Consider the following 21,417-nt stretch of genomic DNA (forward strand, 5'->3'; position numbering starts at 1 on the left):
TCCTAGACCTCTTGTTCTGAAATATATTGTAACTGTACTGTATCCCTTTATTCTGTAGTAGCACTATATCAATTCTGCATAGTAACAATAAATAGAGAATTATGAATATAGCAATTCTTTTTGTTTCAAATGCACTTGATAATTGAGATTTACCCACGTCATTTCTGCTGGTACTCACACGAAGGTAGGAAGACAAACACTTGCCCAAGCCCAAACTACTCATAAGACAAACATGTAGGAGGAGATCATATAACATTTAGAGCAAAAGATCTTCTGTGAAGCTAAGCATAAAAAAAATAGAATAGCGCCTCTAATACCGCTTACACACGATCGGGCTTTTGCCCGACCAAATCACATCGGAATTCCGACAGAATTCCAGCAAAAAAAATATAGATCAAGTTCTATATCTAAAATTCATCAAAATTTTCGATGAAAAAACCCAACGATATGAAAATCCGATGGAAAAAGTCCATCGGAAATTCCGATCGTGTGTACAGGGCATACGTGTAATATTTTAATATAGCAAGGTTTGGCAAATGACAAATGAGCATTCACGTTAAGAAAGTAAAAGTAAGGCCTTGTACACACGACCGAGGAACTCGTCGGAAAAGACACATTGTTTTCCTCGACGAGTTCCTTGTTAGGCTTGTCGAGGAACATGACAAGCTTGCTTTGCGTACACACTGTCAAGACCAAATCTCCTTGTTCTGAAACGCGGTGACGTACAACACATACAATGGCAGGGGAAGTTTGATTCCACTGGCACAACCCTTGGGGCTGCTTTTGCTAATCTCATGTTAAGTCTCGTGTTAAGTAAAAGTTTGGTAAGAGACGATTTGCACTTTTCAGTCTGTTACAGCGTAACAAATGAGCTATCTCCGTTACAAACCCTACTTTTACCGGTGCGCTTCCCCTCTCATACTTTATTCTGAGCATGCGCGGGTTTCTTAGCATACACACGATCGTGTTTCTCGTCGAAAACCAGCCCGACGAGCAACTTGTTCTCTTTTTTCCTCGTCGAGTTCCTCGACAGTTTCCTCGATGAAAAACATACACACGACCGGTTTCCTCGGCAAAAAAGCCCTGCCACCAAGTTTCTTGATGGATTCGGTCGTGTGTACGAGGCCTAAGGCTCATCTGTGGTAGTAGACTCCCGATGGAGATGATACTCTGCACCAAGGACGTGCAAAAATCGAGCTTGTTGTGGCGCCGCGTCCTAAGGTCAGAGAGACCCCAATTTGAGGGGTAGGTAGCCCAAGTCCTACCCCACCAGTGGTAAAAATGTAGGGCTCCTACGACCTATGGTTCTGGAGATACAGAGCTCCTTGCGCAGCCTGTCAGAAGCTACATACAGAGCTGCCAGTTTAATTACAAGCTGGCACACTCTGTTTGCAGCAGACTGAGAGGTTGAGCTCACAGTGCCCTTCATGACAGAGCTGAATGGACAGCTTGGAGTCTTGGACCAATGGTAAAGTAACATTAGCCCCAGCTGTCCAATAACAATGCTGCAGTGGAAGCACGCCTCTCACTGCAGTGTCATAGAAGGGGCATGTGCCTAAAAAACAAATGCTCCCTTCTTAACTACAAGGAAATACATGGATTTATAGGTATAAGATTTACCCACAATCCCATGTTTTTCTCACACAGGTGAGAGTTAGAATATGATGCTGTTGAAAAGATATTGTTATAATCAAGCTGAATCATATATTTATATGCTATATGTTATAACATAATATATTATTATTCATCTATTAACTGTGAAATTACTGGTTTGAGTTATAACTTCAAACTTCCGTAATTTCTCCGTTGAGTACAGTTTTTGAAAATATAGTAAATTACATTAAAAACAATATATAATAATTATTTGTATATTACTTATTAATAACCCCTTACCACCCACGCCAATTCTGACACTTCTCTCCTACATGTAATAATCATAATTTCTTTGCTAGAAAATTACTCAGCTCCCCCAAACATTATATATATATTTTGTTTTAGCAGACACCCTAGGGAATAAAATGGTGGTCGGTATTTGCGCAGCAATTTTTAAAATTTTTAAAATGCGTTAAAAAAAAAAATATAACCCAATTTTTAGGTGAAAGATGATGTTAGGCCAAGTAAATAGATACCCAACATGTCACACTTTAAAATTGGGCACGCTCGTGGAATGGCGCCAAAATTCAGTACTTAACCTCCCTGGCGGTATGATTCTTTCTGAAAAAAGGTGCTGAAAGCGGTACCATTATTTTGCATGGAAATTTGGCGTTTTAGATTGCAGGCCTGCAATTCTTAGGAATAACTCACCTAAATCTGTCCAAACCAGAGTCTCTAATAGACTATGACAAAGTTTGAAACACAAAATCATAAATTATAATATAATAAATAATAACAAATAATAATTTAATAATAACAATAGTTTTTATTCAATAAATTTTAACAAATAATATATTCAGATACTCTGATTTTTTGGGGGGTCAAACAGGGGTGCAAAATGATAATTCAATAAATGTCTCGGGTGTGGAAATCCTTAAAGCACGGTATGGCGCAAAGTCCAACATCACAGTCGAGACAACAGTAGCGCGTTTCTTTGCGAATTTTCCTTCCGCTGGCGTCGCGCTTGGAGCAGCAAACCACACACATCCGTGTGGGTGCTGCTTTTTTTGGAATGGGTGGTACATGGTCCAAAAAATGACGACCAGTTAGTCGCTCTGGATTTACAACCCCAGAAGCCCGTCGTCCAGAACGGTTTACCGCCGTTGGTGTTTGGTTTTTGAGGAAAATTTGTTCAGCCACCTTCCACATAAAGTCCGCATGGACGATAGATCTGACATTTTTTTTTTTTAGCAGGATGAAAGAGTTCCAAAGACATTGCTCCAAAAGATGTCGGAAAATCTTTTTATAATATTTTTTTTGCTGCTTTCTCATTGCAGGGTAAAAAGTCATGGCCTGGTCAGCCCTGTCCACACCTCCCATCGTGTGGTTGTAGTCCAACACCACCTGTGGCTTTAGAACGTCTTTTCCACCTTTGGTATGGACCATGGCGGTCGAGGTGTTGTGGACCGTGCTCAAAAGGGAAACGTCCTTTTTGTCCCGCCACTTCAGAGCCAACATTTTCCCCTTTTGCCATGCAGCTACTTGTCCTTTCCCAAGCTTTTTGTTTGGAAATCCTGACGGCATGTCACGCCGGTTAGGCCTCACAGTCCCATAAGCGTCTGTCCTATTCAGAAGTAGGAACTCGTATAGTTCTGGGGACGTATAGAAATTGTCCGTAGTGATACAGTAGCCCTGGTTGAGCAAGGGCTCTATCAATGAAAGCACTGACGCGGTTGCCATCCCAAAATCACTGAATCTCAGGGAGAATTTGGTCCCTTTGCCAGTATAAAGTACTGAGTTCCAAATATATCCCGAGCTGGACTCACATAACATAAAGGATTTTATCCCAAAGCGAGCACGCTTAGACGCAATGAATTGAATCCAGCTTAGGCGACCTTTGTAGGCCATGAGACTTGTCTATTGTAATGTCCCTCTCAGGTATGTAGGTCCGCTGGAAATTCTGCAGGACCATTTGGTAAATATCCCAAATTTTTTTAAGCTTTGGAGCTGGATGAGACCGTTCGTCAAATTCCTCATTATTTGCAAAGTGCAAATATTTTATTATAAGTGAAAACCGATATTCGGACATTACTGTTCCAAAAAAAGGTGTGGCCAATAATTTATTTGTGGTCCAGTACCACTTTTGGAGTGGTTTTCCCACCACTCCCTGCAAAATTAGGAGGCCAAGGAATTTCCATATATCCTCGCTGGTCACAGGCTCCCATTTTCTGCGTCTTGAAAATAACTGCTGGGTAGCAGATTGCTGTTCTTCATACCGATTGGTCTCCAAAACAATTTTGTCGATCACCTCATCGGTCAAAAATAGTCGGAGGTATTCTAAGGGATTGTCATCCTCTATGTCCACTTTTATTCCAGGTGATCCTGTGAACGGAAACCTAGGGGGCGCTACATGCTCCGTAGCGCAATCAATTGCGCACCAGGTCCGCACGTCGCTGGGCACAGGTGCAGGATCGTCAACCACATCACTTTCTGCATCCGACGATGAACTTTCCCACACGTCGCTGTCGCTCAGCTCCTCCGCAATGGATTCGGCATCGCTGTCGCTGTTTGGCAGCAGGTCGCATAATGAGTTTGATGCAGAGGCGCGCTTTGCCATTATTGCTGTGCAATATACAGACACTGATACAGTAATTCTGCAGACAGGGCACTGGAAAGCACTGGGGGGGGCAATCAAAGGTCACTGTATTTTTTTTTTATTTTATCCAATGATATCAGTGTGTTTTTACTGTGTTTTACTTTGTTTTACTTTTTATACGTTTGAATTTCGTGCCGCCCCCCCCTCCTTCCGCCCCCTGCGTCGCGACGCTCGCAGGGAAGGGAATCAGGGGAACACACAGCATCGGGCGGACATCCGCCCGCCGTGCACTGCGAGGATTCAACGCTGGATCGCGGAGAAAAGGTAAGAAAACCTTTTTTCTGCATCGAGCGAGGCAAGCCCGAGTGTGACTCGGGGTTACCATTCGCAGCCTGAAAATCTCACCCCGAGTCACACTCGGGAACACCGCCAGGCAGGTTAAAATGGATGTAAACCCTCCATACACCCAGTGAAGTGAACAGCCTCAGATGATACACAGGGATGAACCAAATCTCCCTACATAAGTTTTACATGTATATCTGCTGTCTTCCCATGTATATATTGTTTAGAACGTTCAGATCGTGTTAGGAAATTTTCGCTTCCTGTTTAACACAAAGTGTGATGTCTGGGCAGACAGACAAGATGGCTAAAATTACTGATTGGAGGAAAGACACACACCCCCTCTCATCATAGGCAGAGACTCTCAGAGGTGTTTTGTAACAGGGCCAGCTCCCTGTTAATCTATTTATAGCAACCTCCCCCAACAGAAATGTCAGGCTGCTTTTATCTGATGTGTCCAAGAATTTGTCAGGAGTTATCAGGCTGATAACAGAGGTATGTGTCAGGCAAGAGCTATGGATACCCTTCTAATACAAATATTTTGTCCCACTTAGATAGATTCTACATCATGTCCAGCTCCTCCGCCCCCCCAACCACACTGTCTTCTGGGAGACACACAGGTCCCAGAAGACAACAGGGACCAGTCAGGACACGCATCGCGACTCGCGCATGCACCGTAGGGAACCAGGCTGTGAAGCCACAAGACTTCACTTCCTGATTCCCTCACTGAAGATGCTGGTGCCTCCCCCCGGAGCCGAGATTAGCAAACCTGTGAGATCAGCAGGCTTACTGCTACTTTTAAAATCCAACATCTAAAACAGTCAGACGGAATGGGATGTTTTGCTTTGAGGGCTCGTTCACATGTGCGGAAGTGACTGTCACCCCTCTGAAAAGTGATCCATGCAGTTTGTGAGGTGATGATGAGGTAATATGTCACCTCCTCATCACCTGATTTAACACGATAGTAACCATAATACCATACCACAGCCACATTCAGGGCAGTTGTAGGGTGGCCCCTTTGAACTACATTATTTGCATTCAGTGGCAGCAACGCACACAAAAAGCAACATGTTTTTTATACATTCATTCAGGAATTTGTTTCTGTTGGAACATATACAAATTTCCCACACTGATATCTCACAGCTCCCTTGTATTAGTGAGGTGATCTATATACAGAATCTCTGTATATTTATACTTTTATAGAAGTGACTGCAGTGTCATTCCAGTCAGCAGGGCTTTTTTTATCTGCAGCAAGGCAGTACTCGATACCACCACCTCCAGCACTAGGACTGTGCTCACTGCAGTCATTTGTTCTAAAAACTTAATCTGACTTCCTTTGCTGGTGTTGCGTCAGAATCTGGTGACCTGTCAGATTAAGTAACGGAAATGATGTTCCGTCAGCTGCGCATGTGTTCCACTGTTACCCGGTTTGCTCATCTGACAGAACACCTGCAGTCAGAAGAAGCGGCAGTGGACATGTTACTACACCCAGCTATGTGTTGAATTTCACAGTAATTTTAGCAATAAACTGAGCATATATAAATAAATATAGTATGTTGACATCTGTGATGCTGTTTGGATGTTACATGTTGAAAGCAGCGGGGCATCAGCAGTGGGAAGGTGGCGGAGGCCATGTTGGTACGCCACATATTTCTCAGTGCTAAACCTTTCAAAATAAAACATCCAAACAGCATTGCAGATGTCAATACAGTAAAACCTTGGTTTGAGAGCGTTTTGCAAGACAAGAAAAACGTTTTAATAAATTTTGCCTTGATATACAAGCGATGTCTTGATATAAGAGTAGCGTCATGTCACAACTGAGTATAAAAAAGAAGAGAGGGGACTTTAAGTGTAGTGTTGAGCGGAATACGCCATATTCGATTTCGCGATATATCACGAATATATAGCCGAATATTCGTGAAATATTCGCTAAAATCGAATATTCGTGATATTTAAAAAAAATAAAAAAATTGCGAAATTTCGCTAATGCGAAAATGATTGCGAATTTTCGATAACTGTGGTAGGAGAACTCCGATTGGCTCTGATGCAAAAGAAGGGCGGAGAAAGTATTCTCGAATATTCGGAAATCGAATATTCGGAATATTTTATCAAAAAAAAAAAAATGTTGTGAAATATTTTGACAACTGTGGTAGGAGAACTCTGATTGGCTCTGATGCAAAAGAAGGGTGGAGAAAGTATTCGCGAATATTCGGAAATCGAATATTCGCGATTACTTTCTCCACCCTTTTTTTTCATCAGAGCCAATCAGAGTTGTCAAAATCTCGCAATCAATTTCGCATTCGCATTAGCGAAATTTCGATAAAATATCACCAATATTCGATTTCCGAATATTCGCGAATACTTTCTCCGCCCTTCTTTTGCATCAGAGCCAATCAGAGTTCTCCTACCACAGTTGTCAAAATATTTCACAACATTTTTTTTTTTGATAAAATATTCCGAATATTCGATTTCTGAATATTCGAAAATACTTTCTCCGCCCTTCTTTTGCATCAGAGCCAATCAGAGTTCTCCTACCACAGTTATCGAAAATTCGCAATCATTTTCGCATTAGCGAAATTTCGCAATTTTTTTTTTTTTTTTATATTCGGCAACATAAAAGGATCGCCTCAGCTTAGCTACTCGGCCCAGGGTCTCTAATCATACCAGCAATGCTTTTAGACGTCGATAGGATGTGATCTGTTTTAAAAATAAAATTGAAAAAATGCGAATATTCGGAATTGCGAATATTGGCCGCGAAATTCGAGATATTCGCGAATACTCGAATATGCCATATTCGAGCCGAATATTCGCAATACGAATATTCGTGAGCAACACTATTTAAGTGTAGCAATATGGTTACATTTAATGAAGGTACAACATTTAGCAACTTATTGCTACACTTAGAGGTGCCTCTCTTCTCTTTTATACCCTGCAAAAAAAATGCTTTGATATACAAGTGCTTTGGATTACAAGCATGTTTCTGGAACGTATTATGCTCGCAAACCAAGGTTTTACTGTATACTATAGTTATATATGCTCACTTTATTGCTAAAATTAATGTGAAATTCAGGTAGCTTTGAGGTAACTGGATGTACTAAGATGTCCGCTGCCTTTTTCTGACTGCAGGTGTTCTGTCAAAATAGCAAGTATATTTATTCCATATCACCTTATGAAATGGTAATAGGAGAGAAATAAGGAAGAGAAGAATAAAAAAAAAAGGGTAAGGAAAGGTGGGGGGGGGGGGGGGGGGACAGAGGGCATGGGGTGTTCCCGGAGGCATAATCTATTCTTATAGTTTTATTATTGTTGCATATACAAATGTTAGTTACCATGACTGGATCACCTGGTGGTCAAAGTTTATAGGTAAACAATGTGTAACCCATGGTTTCCATAGATCTTCTTATCCTTTCAAATTTTCTTTATCTAGGGCTTCCATTTTTGCATGCAACAATGTCCGATTCATTCTGTGTTTGGTTTCTTTCTGCTATGTTTAGTAAGGGAGTTTTCCATGCTTTAATTATTGTCTGTTTAGCTGCCGTCATAAGTTGTATGAATGGCTTGAATTGTTTACGAGTCATGTAATCAGATTTTATATTTAAAATGGCAATTTCTGGATCTGTCATTATTGTCATTTCAAACATTTCTGAAGCAAGTAAAAAGACCTTTGTCCAATTTTTTTTTTTATAATAGAACAATTCCACCACATGTGTATATATGTTCCTTGTTCTTAACAGCCATGAAAGCAGAGACCTGAGTAATCACGCACAAATTTAGCTATTGTAGCAGGAACCAAATAACAGCGTGGGAGAACCTTGTAGGTGGTTTCAATATCTATCACATTAGGAGGAAAAGATTTGAGATTGGACCAAATTGCGCACCATTCTGCTTTATCTATAGTTCGATCAAGATCTTTTTCCCCATTTAACCACAAAAGATGGTAATTTAGCATTCTGATTTAACAAGTAATGTGGAGTATATTGTTGATTTGAGACCTCTGGCATGAGGGTCTTTCATGCATATATTTTCAAACTTAGTAAAATCATCTACGGAACCATCAATGCTTAAGAAAGGAATACAATAGTTCTTAATTTGAAGGTTACAAAATATTTCTGATTGGGGGAGCCCAAAAGACTTGCATAAATCTAGAAAGGACGGATTGTTGTATTTAGGTTAATGTGATGTAAACATGTTATACCTGCTTTAGACCAAGCCTGAAAAGATCTGGGATAAGTCCATGCTGGATAAAAAGCTGGGTTTTTGAGAAAAGATAGAAGTGGATTATGTTTGGATTGCAAGACCATGAGAGATTTTGGGGCAGATCCACAGAGCGAGTACGCCGGCGTATCTACTGATACGCCGGCGTACTTTCAAATTACCCGCGTCATATCTTTGGTTTGAATCCTCAAACCAAGATACGACAGCATCTGAGTTAGATCCGACAGGTGTACGTCCTCATACGCCTTCGGATCTAAGATGCAATACTTCGGCGTCCGCTGGGTGGCGTTCACGTCGTTTTCTGCGTCGAGTATGCAAATTTGCTATTTCCGACGATCCACGAACGTACAAGCGGCCGGCGCATTTGTTTACGACGTCTCTAGTCGGCTTTTTCCGGCATATAGTTAAAGCTGGTATTTCGTCGCGTATAGTTAGATCTGCCATGTTAAGTATGGCCGTTGTTCCCGCGTTTATTTTGAATTTTTTTTTTTTTGCGTAAGTCGTCCGTGAATCGGGATGGACGTAATTCACGTCTAAGTTTAAAAAAATGACGTTGTTGCGACATCATTTAGCGCAATGCACGGCGGGAAATTTAGAAACGGAGCATGCGCAGTTCATTTGGCGCGGGGACGCGCTTAATTTAAATGAAACACGCCCCCTAATCGCCGATTTGAATTACGCGCCATTACGCCGCCAGAGATAGACTACGCTGCTGTAACTTTCGGCGCGCAATCTTTCAGGATTCTAACCAAAGCCAGGAAAGTTACGGCGGCGTAGCGTATGTCTGATACGCTGCGCGCGTGCAGATCTCTGTGGATCTGCCCCTTTGAGTTTATCCCAAATAGCTAGAGAATGTTTAGTGATTGTTTTTTTTTAAAGTTTTACGATCTATGGGACATAACCATAAAATATTGTGTATGGAGAGAGGGTCACAATCTATTGCTTCGATGGTAACCCACAGGGGAATGTCAGTTTTGGAGTGATATTTTATGGATTGTGCTAGTTGAGCGGCTTTATAATATAATGAAATGTTTGGAAATCCTAGGCCACCATGGATACTCGTGGTTTGAGTTTTCCACAAGTAAATTTTATAAATTTTTGTTGTATAATTCTTAGGCCTCATTCACACTTGGCCGTTCGGGTCCGTCTGTCGGCGGACCTGAACGGCCGCTCCATGCATCGCTATGGAGCGTCGGATGTCAGCGGAGACATGTCCGCTGACACCCGATCCGACCCGCTAAAAACAGACGTATGGGGGCCACGTCCCCATCCGTCCATGCGGATCAGATCGGGTAAGATCTGATGAAAACGGACATGCTGTCCGTTTTCATCAGATCGCTCCATAGGGAGACAGCGGTTCCCGACAAGTGAGCAGAGAGGAGCTTGTCATTGTCGGCTCAGCGGAGATCTGCGGACTGATCTCCCGCTGAGCCGACCGGAGCAGGCGGACTCCGTAGCGACGGAGTCCGCCAAGTGTGAATGAAGCCTAAAGGAAATAGGCCAGGATGTGTATTGGAAGGAATCTTGAAAAGGTACAGGAATTTAGGAAGTATAGCCATCTTTATTATATTTATTTTCCCAACCCATGGTATCAGTATGGATGACCATGTTAAAAGCAAGTTTGTAGTTAATTTTAGTAAAGTAGGATAGTTGGCAGAAAATAAATCCAAGTGGCTGACAGTGAGCTGGATACCCAGATAAGGAATGCTACGTATAGCCCATTTGAAGGGTAATGATTCTTGTACAATTAATTTTTCTGTAGTGGATAACGAGATGTTCAGTGCTATAGATGTTTGACTATTATGCCTGTTATAGACGGTTCCATTCTTATTCTGTGCTAAAGGTTTATTAAGCAAAGCAAATAATAAAAGGTGAGAGCGGGCATTCTAGATGTGTGCCCCTTTCTATGTTGAATGTTTCAGATTTGTAGCCTGCATTTATTTTTTTAAAGTGTACATTTTATTGTACAGAATATAACAAAGCAACATAATACAGTACACATTTTCACATCTTATGGGTCAGAAAGAATTTCAGACAAACTCAGAGTCATAGTTGTACAGCATGTACACACTATCCGGCAAGCATAATAACAGTACCCTTTTTCCGTTTCCTTTTAACATAAAGCCATCAACTTAACACATGAAACACAGAAAGAAAAGAAGAGAAAAATACTCATTTCCCTTGTGTCTCCTGGTGCCTAACGCATTCCATCTCGGCCTCCTCCAGTCCAACATTCTTCTACCTCATGTATCTACATTTACATCTTAACCAGTACCTCCATTATACCCCCACATCTCCCGAGACCTTCTCAAGCCATCCCGCCCACACCTTCTCGATTTTTTTGGGCATCCTCTAGCTGTGTATGTCAGTTTGTACATTGGCAGGGCATTATTCACTAGTTTCAACCAACCCTGCAGAGATGGAGGCAATGGATTTCGCCAGTTAATGGCCAGGGCCTTCTTAGCATAGCAGAACAGTATTCGCAATAATGTTTTCTGTGATGCAGGTAATTCCTCCTCCTCCAGATCACCCAAAAGGCATCTAGCTGGGGAACATATGTTAGGTAGTTCCAAGTTAACCTCTAGAAATGATAGTATCTCCTTCCAGAACCCTTCCACCCGAGGGCACTGCCACACCATATGGAAAAAGTCACCCTCCGCCGCATGGCAGCGGGGGCATTCAGATGACTCCCCTCCACCCATTTTGTGCAATCGCTTGGGAGTGTAATATAATCTATGCAAGTAATTAAATTGCGTCAACTTGTCCCTAGCTGAGATTATCGAGGGTACCAATGAGTCAAGGGCTTCAGACCAGAATTCCTCTGTAAGGGACCACCTGCCACTGCGCCCTTACCCTCTCCATTCTGGGGGAGGAGGACGTCAACAACATAAAGTAATACTTAGAAATCAGCTGCGAATGATCCCCATCAGTCAGTAATTTTTCCATACTGGAGGGGGAGAGCGCCACCACCCCCCCACCGTATTGAGCCATTGCGGCATGGCGCAGCTGAAGGTATCTAAAAAAGAATGTATTAGGAACTCCATGCTCTGTCTTCAAATCTATAAAGGTTCTAAATACCCCATTCTTGAACAGCTGATGGGCATACTTAACCCCATACGCCGCCCAACGCGACCCATCCGGTACCTCGACTATCTCCTTAAGTTGAGTATTATGCCACAAAGGGGCATTGGGAGAGGCTGCAAGACTAGTACCCCCCACCCTTACATTACAGATATGAAATATTTTATAGGACAACTTCAATATGTCCCCCCCTCTCTCTGGGTATGGGCCATTCCTATAGAGGACGTTAATTAGTCCTTCAAACGAGTGGACCTGGGCTGCCTGAGTGGCTACTGATGAAATACGTAAGTTTTTGAACCCCCACCAGTGCATGTGTGTTAACTGGGCCGCAAGGTAATAACAGTACAAATTCGGTAGGGCCAGTCCCCCCACCTTTATTGGCAAATAGAGCGTTTCCAGGGACACCCTTGCAGGTTTAGGGATATAGATTGGGGCATGCCAGAATAAATAAAGAAACCTAGGCAAATAGATCATTTTAAATATGGTAATTCTCCCAAGGAGGCCCAAGGGTAATTTAGCCCATGCTTGCAGACTTTCCTTCAAGCGGAGCTTCATAGGGGTCAGGTTATTACTCATATAAGCACCAATCGGCAGCTGGACATCCACTCCCAGATAAGGAAATTTGGACACTACTCTAAGTGGGATGTCCGGGGGCAACCGCGGGGGACTATCTGAGCTAAAGGGAAACACAATTGATTTATTCCAATTCACCTTGAAACCTGAAAAATTTACAAATTCAGAAATTATGCTCAGAGCGGTGGTCAGCGAGCCCTCCGCCTTAGCCAGATACAGGAGCATGTCATCAGTGTAGAGGGATGTCCTTTCTTCCAACTCATTGATAGTACAGCCCCTGACATTCACATCCTCTCTCAGCCGTGCAGCCAATGGTTCTATAGCCAGAGCAAACAACAGGGTTGACAATGGGCACCCCTGCCGCGTGCCCCTAGCAATATGAAACAAGTCCGTGATGACATTATTAACCCTAAGCCTAGCCCGTGGTTCAGCATACAGTATTTGGACCCACTTTATAAATCTGGGGCCGAACCCCAACCGCCCAAGGACTGCTAGAAGATAAGACCATTCAATGGAATCAAACGCTTTATGCGTGTCCAAGGATACCACCACTCGAGTATCCGGTGTGGACCCTTCAGACTGTGGAATAGTGAAAAGTCGGCGCAGGTTTATTGCTGTCGACCTCTCAGGTATAAAACCTATCTGACCCTGATGAATAATGGACGCAATCTTCAGATTCAAACGTTTAGCCAGTAATTTAGCAAGGATCTTTGCATCCACATTAATTAACGATATTGGTCTATAGGATTCGCAAAGATCATGGTCCTTGTGCGGCTTGGGAATCAACACTATAAGTGCCTCTCTCAGGGATTCAGGGAGTACCCCCCCCCCCCCGATAGGCATCCATGTACATCTTGAGCAATTGGGGTGCCAGGCTGTCTGTATATGTGCTATACCACTCTGCCGGAAACCCATCCATTACCGGGGTCTTATTTGTGTTCAGGGAGTTTATAGCCGACACCACCTCCTCCACCGCAATGGGGAGGTCAAGCTCCTCCGCCGCCCCCACCGAGAGCTCCAGGAGGGGTATCGGAGCCAAATATGCCTGCACTGCTTCTCTACCACAGTAGCCTGCATATTTAATGTATGCTTTAGGTTTGTGGTAAAGTGCTGAAAGTCATTGTAAGAAATGGGGGCCAAATTCCCATTTACTAAGAGTATAGTACATATAGGACCATGAAATGGAGACAAATGCCTTTTTTATATCTAATGAGAGGAAATAGGCTGGGACACGGTGTCATTTTGCAGCAATTGATAGAAGGGTGGCTCGTCTAATATTATCACTTGCTTGTCGGATAGGGATAAATCTTACTTGGTCTTAATGTATGATTTTACCAATGAATGTGATAAGTCTAGTTGCAAGGATCTAGGCTAACATTTTGCTATCTATATATAAGGAGATAGGACGATAGTTCGAACAGATGCTATCGTCCGAGTTTGGTTTGGGAAGCATACAAATAATTGCTGTTAATGTTTCCTCTCTAAATGAGTAACCTGATAGTAAAGAGTTGAAGGCATCAGTTAAGGTGGGTGATAATGTTTCAATACATGTACAATATTACTAGTGCGGAAAATCCACCAGGGCCAGGTCTTTTGTTTATTTTCAGTGTTTTGAGAGCACTGGACACCTCTTCAACCGATACAGGTTTCTCTAGAAGCTCTAATTATGTTGTGGATAATGGGGGAAGGGAAATGTGGGGAAAATAATGCTTTGGATGTATCCAGTTCAGTGTTAGAAGAATATAAAGTGTTTAAATGTGTCTTACATTTTTGAAGTATTTTCACTGGGTTATTCGAATATACATCTTTAGACATTTTGAGGCAAATAGGTTTAGTGGGAGAGTTGTGAGATTTGAGTGTGCGGGCTAATAGAGTTTCTGGTTTGTTAGCTTTCATATAAAAATTGTGGCATGATTGATTAATAGTTTTGTCTGCTGATGTTGTGAGAAACAGGTCAATTTCAAGATTAGCCTTATCTAATTGCAATTGTAACAAGGGGGAAGGTTTGGATTGAAATGCCATGTAGCAATTGTTAAAGTTTGTTTCTAATTTGTTATATAAAGCTCTACATTCTCGATTATATAGAGCCGCTTGTCTCATACATATAGCACGTAAAACTAGTTTTTGAACTTCCCAGTGAGCAGTGATATATCAGGGGTAGAGTTGTCTACGATGTATTATTTCAGTGCAAGTTCAATATTAAGTTTATGTGTCGGGTTTTTAAGTAGCTAATCTCTAAAAAGCCAGGTCGGATCATGTGCTTTTGGAATGGTAGAGGCTATAGTGGTAAGTATTGCACTATGATCCGACCATGGGATTGGTAAAATTTTGGATGTTAGGATTTCAGGCACCATACCTGTAGTTAGGAATATGCAGTCTATATTTATGAGAATGAGCGATGGGGATGTGAATAATGGGTAAATTGTCTTTTGGTTGGATTCAGTTCACGCCAGGAGTCTACTAAATTATGTTTTGTAATAAGTTGTGAAAAAGAGTGTTTGTTAGGGACATTAGATTGGGACATAGGTGATTTGTCTGGAAAGGGAAAGAGCGTTAGATTGGAATCTCCACAAAAAAGTAACGTTCCTATTTTATGTGATTCAATTACCTGTAAAAGATGAGAAAGGAACGAGGTAGGACTTCTGTTGGGGGCATAATATGAAACTACTGTTATGGCTGTATCATGCAAATATCCTGTTAGAATCAAATATTGCCCTTCCGGGTCTTTAATCTCCTTTAATAATGTGAATGGGTTATTGCGGTGAAATGCAATAAGTATGCCTCGCTGTTTAGTTGAAGCTGAGGCTGTGTAGACCTGTGAGTACATTTTGCTGAAAAATTTAGTGAATTTGTGGTGTGAAGTGAAGTGAAGTCGGTTTCTTGAAGGCTCAGGATATGTGCTTTTTAGTGGCAAATGAACGAAAGGCTTTGGTGCATTTTTGTGGGATGTTTAAGCCCTGACTACTCAGGGAAAGTATATTTATTGGACCCATAGGGTTATGAATGCATGAGGTAAGATATCATGTTTTCCAAAACATTGGGGGTTATTTACAAAAGGCAAAACTTGAACTTGAAATTGCACTGAAAGTGCACTTGGAAGTGTAGTTGCTGTAAATCTGAGGGGTAGATCTGAAATGAGGGGAAGCTCTGCTGATTTTATCATCCAATCATATGCAAGCTAAAATTATGTTTTTTATTTTCCTTGCATGTCCCCCTCGGATCTACAGCACTTTGCACTTGTAGTGCAAAGTGGATTTGCCCTTCGTAAATTGTATAGATAGATCTGCCTCTGGGAGGGGGGGGGGGGTAGGGAAGGATAGAAAAGAAAAGAGCAGAAGATCTAATAATAAAACATACATTTTCTTCATTTTGAATAGTAAATAAAACAGAAATAATCTCATAACACATCCGTTGGGGGGGGGGGGGGCGTCAAAAAACTCCCCCCAAGGGTACATTGGCCACTGTATCAATGAACTAACCAAGAGTAGCAAAAAGAGAGCTCAAGAAACATTCCTGAAAGAACAACAAAGCCTACTAGTAGCAAGTTTCTATAAGTATACAAGTAACGAGAATATTTTAGCACTTGCAGGAACTGGGGGATAAGTAATGGAAAATAAATATGGATACTGAAGATTGATCTATTTTTACCATTAAGCCATTTATCTTGGATCTGGAGTAAAGCAGTTGTTACAATATGTGACATTAAGAACTTGTTACGACAATTAAAGTATCTCCTTGAGGCGATAAATTACAAGAAAAGACAATAAAGATAATAGGACTATTTTGCCGTCTTATTAATCAAAAGATGAAAAATGGATCCTAATGCCGCGTACACACCATCGTTTTCTGCGATGGAAAAATGCGACGCTTTATGTGCTTTAAAAAAACGTCATTTTTCAAACTTCAATTTGAACAACGACGTAGCATACACACCATCGCTTTTTCACAACGCTCTAGCACAGCGCAGTTCCGTCAATCACGCACGACGTCACTATAAAGGGTCGTTTCCATGCGGAAGACGGCCTCTTTTGCTGATATCGTGTTGCTGCGTGTTAGTAAAAGTTTGGTGAGATACGATTCGTGATTTTCAGTGACTGTGCTTTAAATTTCGTTTTCTTGTCTATAAGCTGAAAAACACCTTAACGAATGTGCTGATTCCATTCTGAACAGTCGTTTTACATGAATGAGCGCTGCCGTCTCCTAACTTGCTTCTGAGCATGCGCGGGCTTAAATCGACGTTTTTACGTACACACGGTCAATGTTTAGAACACAGAAAACGACGTCGGCCAAAAACGACACATAAAATTGAAGCATGCTTCAATTTTTTTCTGTCGTTTTTTAGAAGACAGAAAACGACGTTTTTGCCCACACACGGTCAATTAAATTGACGTTTTTGAAAATGACGTTTTTTTCCATCGCAGAAAACGATGGTGTGTACGCGGCATAAGAGTATGAAGTTATGAAAATGGAAAAGATATCTAATTTTGACATTAACATAACCGAGTGTGTACAAGTATAAGATAAGAATTTTCTTGTGAAAAAAGTATAATAAGAAGAATTTTTTTGCCAAATGTGAAATAGACAGTAAGAATTGGTGAATGTATCCATCAAGTAGAGAGAGAAATATGGGTATATAGTATTCTTCAGTCAATAAGAGTCATCAGGAGCTTGGTCAGGCGATCAATATCGGCCCCTTTTGTGTGAACTCTGTTGCTCATTTCTCCTTGGCAACGCAGAAGATTTATTTGGAGAGGATGATGTTGGTCTTCGTCGAGTGGTTTCCTGATTCTGTGTCGAGTTCAGCAGATGCATGTCTTGAAGAGTAGTTTCGAGTTCGTTGGCAGAACGACATGTAAACTTAGAGCCTTGAAATGCTAAACGCACTGAAAAGGGGAATCCCCATTGATATGCAATTTGATTGCGTTGTAATACTTGTAGAAAGGGTTTTAAGGCCTTTCTTTTATTTATTGTAAGTTGGGACAAGTCTGCAAAAAGCTGGTAATTATGGGCCAGATTCACGTAGAATTGCGGCCGTGTAACGTAACCCGTTTACGTTACACCGCCGCAAGTTTTCAGTGTAAGTGCCCGATCCACAAAGCACTTACCTGTAAACTTGCGGCGGTGTATCGTAAACACGTCCGGCGCAAGCCCGCCCAATTCAAATGGGGCAGGTACCATTTAAATTAGGCGCGCTCCCACGCCGGGCGTACTGCGCATGCTCCGTTCGCAATTTTCCAGACGTGCTTTGCGCGAACTTTGTGAATCGCGACGTGCGTAACGTACTTACGCCGGGAAAAAGAAAAAATTCAAAAGCGACGCGGAAACGACGGGCATACTTTAATATGGTGGAGTAATTTTGCACCATGTTAATAGCACCCCTAACTTTGCGACGGGAAACTAAGACTTGCGCCGACGTAACGACGGGAAAAACCTTTGCGGATCGCCGTAACTGCTAATTTGCATACCCGACGCTGGAATACGACGCAAACTCCACCCAGCGGCGGCCGAGGTACTGCATCCTAAGATCCGACTGTGTAAGTCAATTACACCTGTCGGATCTAAGGGCTATCTATGAGTAACTGATTCTATGAATCAGTCGCATAGATACTCTGAGAGATACGACGGCGTATCAGAGATACGCCGTCGTATCTCTTCTGTGAATCTGGCCCTATGTCCTTGGAAGTTAGGAGTTTCTTTATTCCCTGCTGCAGATAGTGGTTGTTCTTTTGTTCTGTAGAAATTAAACTTTGCAATGATATCGCGGGGTGGACCATCAGATTTTTTTGGTGTTAGGGCTCTATGATCCCTGTCCATTTCCAGACGGTCTATTGGAATGGCTAGTTGTAGTTCCTGGAAAAGTGCTGTCATTGTAGCTTGTAAGTCAATTACAGTTTCAGGAATACCTTTAATGCGCAAATTAGAGCATCTAGCACGATTTTCATAGTCTTCCAATCTTGTCTGTAATGTTGCATTTTCCTTTTTAAGGTTGTCAATTTCATTACAGCATTCTATATTGTTAATTTCTAATGCCCTGTACACGATCGGTTCATCCGATGAAAACGGACCGATGGATTTTTTCATCAGATATCCGATGAAGCCGACTTTCATCACCATCAGTTAAAAAAACTTTTGTGTCAAAACGCGGTGACGTAAAACACAACGACGTGCTGAGAAAAATGAAGTTCAATGCTTCCGAGCATACGTCGACTTTGATTCTGAGCATGCGTGGATTTTTGACCGATGGATTTCCCCACAGACGATCGTTTTTTTCTATTGTTTTTTTAACCATCAGATAATTTAAAAACAGACTAAGTTTTTTCACCGATGGGAAAAAAAACGATGGGGCCCACACACGATCGGTTCATCTGATGAAAACGGTCCATCGGATCGTTTTCATCAGACGAACCGATCGTGTGTACGCGGCATTAGTCATCTACTCTGGTTTGAAGTGTGGATAAGCGCTGACTCAGCCCTCTTATTTCCTTGGCAGCAATCTACTAGATTATGGAAGAACGGATTCAGAAGGGCCCTTGGGATTGTTTATTTCATGATATGAGGAAAACTGTCCCTCTTACGAGAATACCCTAGTCCCATTCCTCTTAAATGCAGCTAAAAGTTTGATCCCAAGTTTTTGTAGAACTTAAGAAGTTCCGAGCATGAAGGAGTGGGTTGCAAGGGTTGAAATGATAAGAGCCATAGAAGAAACTATTCATATAGAAGAGGACTCACTGGAGATATAGCGCAATACATGGGGAAAATGGATGGAGTTTAGGGAATCTGGAGGAATTGATGCAAGTGTAGGGAGATGGGGGGAGGAGAGAAGGGGAGGAGAGAGAACCCCCTTCAGTGTTTTTTTGTTTTTGTTCTTTTTGTTTGAGTGGGTTGTTTTGGGGGAGGGCATGTGGAAAGGGGGGGGTAAACATTTAGGGGCAGATCCTCAAAGAAATTACGCCAGCGTATCTCTTAATACGCCGCGTAATTTCAAATTTGGCGCGTCGTATCTTTGTTTTGGTATCCACAAAACAAGATACGACGGCATCTGTGTTACATTCCGACAGGCGTACGTCTTCGTACGCCGTCGGATCTTAGATGCAATTTTTCGGCTTCCGCTAGGTGGCGTTCCCGTCGTAATCTGCGTCGAGTATGCAAATTAGCTATTTCCGACGATCCACGAACGTACGACCGGCCGTCGCATGTTTAAATGTCGTTTTCGTTCGGCTTTTTCCGGCGTATAGTTAAAGCTGCTATATGGTGGCGTACTCAATGTTAAGTATGGCCGTCGTTCCCGCGTCTAATTTTGTAAATTTTACGTTGTTTGTGTAAGTCGTCCGTGAATGGGGCTGGACGCCATTTACGTTCACGTTGAAAACAATGACGTCCTTGCGACGTCATTTGGAGCAATGCACCCTGGGAGTTTTTACGGACGGCGCATGCGCAGTTCGTTCGGCGCGGGGATGCGCTTCATTTAAATGAAACACGCCCCCTACCCGCCCAATTTGAATTCCGCCGTGAGAGATACACTACGCCGCCGTAGCTTACGGCGCAAATTCGTTGAGGATTCAAACCAACTCAAAGTAAGTTACAGCGGCGTAGCGTATTTGACATCTGCGCCGGGCGCAGCGTATGTATGTGGATCTGCCCCTTAGAGCTTAGATAAAGGAATATGATTTGTATCATATATATAAGAAGGCCAGTATGGTGGCCTGAGTTTATGGGAGGAGCCCGGAGGGTATTTAAGCAGCCCACTCACACATGCTCTTTGTCGGTTCAGTGTGCGGTACTACACGTCACTGGGCCGACTCTTTCCAGCTCACCTCATGTCCGTGAGTCTGCGCATTCAATCGCATTCGACAAGGCCCCTGCAACCACACAATATCGTCCCAGCAACCTGACACTCACTGACACCCTTGCAACCGCACAATATTGTCTGCAGTAGTATAAAACACTTTGCGGCAGGCACCTACGTGCAAACCCGAATACAAACTAAACTTGCAAACACACCTCAGTGACAAACAATCAGCCACACAAACACACAGTGGCACCCAGTTGGCCATTCATCTTCAGTGGCACGCGGGCCACTCATCTTTTCTCTGTGTTTTTTCCCTGCGGTTAGTTCAGGTTTTCATCCAGCACCAGCGAGTGCACGTTGGCCTGCGAGTGCATGTATATCGTCTTGTTGAGCACCTGTGTATTGTCTTGATTTTCTCACACCAATGCAAGATCCAGTCCAAGTTCTCAAACTAGACCAAGCATCAGTAGCAGACTTAGCTATGTGGGACAACTTCCCCACCTGATAGAACAGCATTTCAATCTTCATCCTGGCAGTGTCAGCCGAGCCACCAAAGGCTTTTGCAGCCATTTTTAGGCCGCCACTGGTTCTCCAAAACTTGGCCCCCAGAAATTCTCTTAAATTTTTTCACCCAGTCTTCATCACACCTCGTGCTGCACCCCATCGTGGCAGCTGCCCACGTCTAGGACCACACTTGAACAGGACAGACACTGTTCTTCACCACAGACAATCAGGCCACAGCCGACATCATCAATTAAGGTAGATCTAAGTCACTCCCCATCACTTCCTGCGCAGGCTCGCGCAGCTGTCACTCCGTCACCAGTTAATATCTTATGTAGACCTTTTTCCAGGCAAATGCAAAAAGCAGCTGATGCGCTTTCCTATTCCAACCTTGGAATGGATGTTTTTTCCAGCAAGAGCCTGGAGCCGACCCAACAACTATCCCTGTCCCACCATGGACATTGCTGACGATGGACTGAAGTCACATCTCACCAACGCAATCCAACTTATTAACCACTCCTTGGCACGCAACACACTGAAGGCCTATCGCACTGCTTGGAACACTAATCGCAAATTTTTGGCCCCTTGCCCCGAAGCAGCAGTTGGACACATCCTAGCCTTCATATCGTATTGCCACATGCAGCTGACCATTTCTCAATACTATCACGCCATATCTAGATGGCATCCAGCATTTCCTGTCCCTGCAGGACCCCAGTAAACCGTCAGTATT

General features: G+C 42.7%; 1 protein-coding gene across 1 annotated transcript in view; it reads right to left on the reverse strand.

The window, feature by feature from the left end:
* GGT1 (gamma-glutamyltransferase 1) overlaps positions 1-21,417 on the reverse strand; it is a 174,405-nt gene that overhangs the window by 47,568 nt on the left and 105,420 nt on the right. The gene's annotated exons all lie outside the window — the stretch shown is intronic.

The sequence above is a fragment of the Rana temporaria genome, chromosome 1 (assembly GCF_905171775.1).
Source record: "Rana temporaria chromosome 1, aRanTem1.1, whole genome shotgun sequence".
Taxonomy (NCBI): Eukaryota; Metazoa; Chordata; class Amphibia; order Anura; family Ranidae; genus Rana; species Rana temporaria.